Here is a 4866-nt window from a genome sequence, read left to right on the forward strand (position 1 = left end):
ACCAACTAACAAGTGTCAAGCTTACTTGGTAACCTAGTCTCAAGTCACTACCACCTAAATAAGTAACAAAAAGGGTAAACGGGACTAAGGGAAGGGGGGGGGGGGGGGTTGGCACTATATAACCTAACCAATAGAACTAGATCCAACTCAGTTTAGAACTTTAACAACGTACTTTTACCATTACCTCACAATTTCAATAATCATTTGAAGTTTACTTTTCAACAAGTACCCTAATGCTGAATGAGAATGTATGACATGCCTTCTTTTGGTGTCAGAACAACGTATAAAATATTAAAATTACACAAGGGATTTCTGAATGGCACAAACAACAAAATGTTCAATGTAGCAAAGAATAACTATTTTAGATATGATTATCACATCTCGGTATTGTAAGGATCACTCTAAGGTGCTAATTAGTCATCATTTGGGAAACAGTGTTCAGTTTTGGTCAACTTTAAAAATGATTGTTCAGTTTTCAGTGAGGGTTCAAAGAGCTAGGAGAATGATTTTAGGTTTGGAGGGGGGTGTATAATAAAGGATGGTTTGAAGTCTCTATGGTTTTATTAAAGTCTTAAGATTTTTAGAAGTTTGAAATCCATGAATCAAGACTGTTTTTACAGATTCTTCAGACAGTTGAATTAGAGGGTGCAGGTTTAAGATATGAAAAACACAGACATTACACCAGTTAGGGCTGCCGTCTAAACAATTTTAAAATTAGTAAAAACTTTTGTTTGAGTTTCACAATTGTAAGCATTTTTCATCAAGTCAGAAACTAAGGTTTGAAAAAAGAAAAAAAGATTGTTCCATTCTTAAGTGAAATGGAACATTGTACTTTACTACTGAATAAAGGATGATTCTGTAAAATATGTGGCACTTTGCACACCTAACTCCAGTTAAGGCAGTTTCTTTTCAAATACAGTGGTCGACCTATGGAACAGCTTGCCTTCATGTGTGGTAGAAGATATAAAATTGAATGAGCTTGACAGGTGATTGGATGGCTATTTTAGAGATTAGAGTTAGGTAAAATAAAAGGGGGTTTCTCTATGTAGCTTGAGGTAGAATAGTATTAGAAAACTGAATAATCCAGGTTGGCCCATTGGTTAGAAATTAAATTAAATTTTCCCAAAGCAAAATTGTTGAAGGATCAATTTCAAGTGACTTGTTACATCATAAGGTATAGGTACACATCTCAATTTTAAAATAAAAACTTGCAATATAATTTTTAAAGTAATACATATATGCCTACTAATTTGCATTTAATTTTCCACCTTGTTCAAATACACTGCTCTCTTAAAGCTTAATGGCTGTTATACCTGGTTAAAATAAACAACTACTCATATCTGACAATTACTACCATTATTATTAGTTCAACATGTGCTACAAATTATAATGTGGAATGCCGAAATATATTGCACTCCTTGTGAACTTTTACTATAATTTTTAAGCATATTGGATCTTTGTTGTCAAAGCAATAAAATAATCATTTTAATTTATTTACTGTTTTCAATTACTTGTGAGAAATTATGAGAGTAGGCTAAGAAGAATATGTAATATGTCAACCACACTTTATCTGCCATATCCAGTGCCAGTGAGGCCTTAAACCGAACATCTAGGACCATTAGGCCAGCTGGGACACAAGACACAGTAGTGGCTTAGGCATTATTAATACCATCAATTGCATAAACAACAACTGCTAAGGTGTAAAGTAGATTAAGTAAGTGAAGGATAATTATTATCAATTTTATTTAGTTTTTTATAAATCATATACCCAAAGGATTAATAACACAGTATTTGTTTAACACCAATTTATTGTTCACAAATGGCACTACTATTTTTTCATAAATCTGTTGTTTATGTACAATGTTCAAAATCCATTTCTGGTCATATTTCAAAATATTTAAATCTTTTATTTCTAGCACCACTGTTTAAAAGACAGCCTCTACAAGTACAACACTACAATAAAACTATTAAATAATAGTAACACTAAATTCATTATTTTTTCTATGAACAAAAAGCATTAATGTTATTTAAATACTTGTAAAAATTTGAATTAAAAATATACAGTAAACACTATTCATTATGAATTAAGTTTCAATTCAGTAAATACACGATTTTTCTTTACTTTAGTGAATATGAAAAACCTTCTAAAACAGTGAAGGCAACTTTTCTCCAGAATAAAAAAATCTAACATAACTTACCTTTTATATTGTATTATGTTGGCTGAAATTCAGCCAGACAGTGACAGAGTCAACTGCTACTAGTACCAGATCCAAGCAACCGCCACTTCATCCGTGCTTGATCAAAACGACCTGGCCTTAACAATGTTGTCCTACTTACTATTACTATTAGCGATACTACGGCAATAACTGTACCTTACAATTACAGTGTAAATTTATTTCTTAATCTTAAAAACTTCAGCTAAAAAAATACTGAATGAAATGATTAACATAATACAATGTCGCCAAACAATTTGATTAAATACTAGAAGAGTTGAAGTTCAAACTACCAGTAATTTTTGACATATTATTGCGGCATTTCTTGCCTTTGTGCATTTCTGGAGTATTTTTTAAGATATTTTCTCTTCTTTGTATTATAGTTTCTGACATATTTCGCCAACTTACACGTGATAATGTTAAGTTGTCATTTAATAATTGCATACTTATTATTACTTCTATTTTAAATATACATATTTAGATTTCACAACTCAATAGATGGCTCTGTAATGTAAGCTTAAATTTGGGTGATAATTGTGTAGGAGAGGGAAGAGTAGAATATTTGGCTATATAATCATGAGTAGTGTTTAACTACGTATTAGCAAGCAAATAGCATAGAAAATAGTCCGTCCCTTCAAGTATACAACAACGCAGGTAAGTATCTGTCGTGCTTGAACCCATAATGTTCTGAACCAAATTATACATTCACTTTCTGCAACCATTATGGGTTCAAGCACCTGAACCGGGTTATCTAATAATTTCTACTGTATTCATTTGTTGTTGCTAGTTGCCCCAGGAATCAGAGATGGACTACATAAAAACTCTGATGAAATAAATATTGTTTCATATGATCTCATCTCAGCTGGTGACTAGAAAGACACTGGTAGTACATACCAGACTGTTTATTAGGAGTCAGATGAGAAAGTGACAGTAGAGGAGCAATCTATCTGATTTGATGGTCGGGCGAGACACTGAAACCAATCTTTAATCATTGTGGCTGGGATTAACTGAATGACCAGCAGCTAGGACGGCAAGTTGGTCAAAAATCAATGACTAAAAGTAAGCGGTATTCCTTGCTTTCAAAGCTATCAAGTGATGTTTCACAAAAGGATGTTCATATGTACAATACTTCATGTGATAACTAGTTGGTTATTTTACAGTTAGTACTGTTGCTTTGTTCAGCAATGTGACCCTTTTTTCCGAGCTATTGAGTGATATTTATAGTGAGATATTTGTCTGGCGTCTTATGATAATTTCTCAATCTATCTAACTATGTGTTTTTCCATAAAAAACATTAGATATAAAGATAGAACAGCTGAAATTGTTCGATGAAAATCCGAGGACATTTTGAAACAACTGCTCATTATTACTGGGGATTCAGACAAATAAGCTAAAAGTAATTTGCACTATTTTTCTTTCCAAACACTCAGATTATGTTTTGTGGCTAGTGTTGAGCAAACTCACGAACTTATACATAAGTTGACATGACCTTAAAATCTTGTTATGCCGTCCTACAAAATCTCGCCTGATGGTCTAATTGCTATATACCACTCTTGTTGAAGTGCATTCAAAAGGTTGTTCTCTAATAAAACACAGAGAATTTCCATAAACAATATGTAACATTATGCTACATATTTGTCTTAGTTATTTTTCATGTTTAACTGATGTAGTAGGCTTTTCTCATCCCCTAAATAGCAGCGCTGGCGGAATAAACGCGGCAATTCGGCTGGTTGCTGCGTAATGACACTGAAAATCATTTACTCAAATATTCTTCGGTTATCTGACAGTGTGTCTGTGTTTTGTATAACAAAGCCACATCGGGCTATTTGCTGTGTTCATCGAGAGAAATCGAACTCCTGATTTTAGCATTGTAAATCCGAATGCTAACCGCTGGCCCACCTGGGACGTTGTCTAACAGACAATTTGAAAACCCGCTCAAATACTATAAGAAAAATCAAAGCAAAAACGACTCAATGAGCAGCTTAGAGAGGTATATCATACACATACATGATGGACAAAATCAGAAGTACCTCTCGCCATTAAATTAAATACATAACATTATTAAAACGGCTACTTACTGCTAGGCATTAGAGAATTTTTCCGATACATTTATAAAGTTTTTTTTTTTAAAGTTTACTTTTGTGTAGTATAATAAATTTATTTATGTATATTACATTATTATTGCAATGGATTGTAGTGTAAAAGAAGGATTTTGTGTAAACAAGGCATGTACAACTTTCTCCAGGGCGCGAGCCGGATATCAATTTTTAAATGTACTTGCAGGCCATACTGTATGAAGCAAAGGTAAAATTTAAAAAGACTGCGATTTCCTAAACAAAATTTATTGTTATCACCATAACAATGGTACAAATAGAGTAGCAGTAGAATATACAGTGAATGAGAGTATTATTCAAATAATAAAATCATATGCATTCATTCACAAGACGGTCAGTGTTCGGGTAAATGTGTGAATTTCCCCTAGTGCGAGAAATGTGACATTTTTTCTCCAGGCATCCCTCTTTTCTAATTTATTCACCACCCCTCCAATAAGTACGAAATTTAGCGTAAATTACTCACTATAATATCGTCATAGCTCAAACAAAGCATAGCTTTCCTAGCCTTCAATCTTGTTTGGTTTGTTTGTTTGTTTGTT

The 4866-nt window shown here is 32.9% G+C and overlaps 1 protein-coding gene across 5 annotated transcripts in view; it reads right to left on the reverse strand.

Annotated features, from left to right (window-relative positions):
- Positions 1-2519, reverse strand: part of LOC106459534 (serine/threonine-protein kinase DCLK1-like) — a 68381-nt gene extending 65862 nt beyond the window's left edge. For all 5 annotated transcript variants that reach the window (XR_002610586.1, XR_002610585.1, XM_022386038.1 and 2 more), the window contains exon 1: positions 2199-2519. The gene's annotated coding sequence lies outside the window, so the exon portion shown is untranslated. The remainder of the gene's footprint in view (positions 1-2198) is intronic.
- Positions 2520-4866: the final 2347 nt, after the last annotated feature.

The sequence above is a fragment of the Limulus polyphemus genome, unplaced genomic scaffold, assembly GCF_000517525.1.
Source record: "Limulus polyphemus unplaced genomic scaffold, Limulus_polyphemus-2.1.2 Scaffold623, whole genome shotgun sequence".
Lineage (NCBI taxonomy): Eukaryota > Metazoa > Arthropoda > Merostomata > Xiphosura > Limulidae > Limulus > Limulus polyphemus.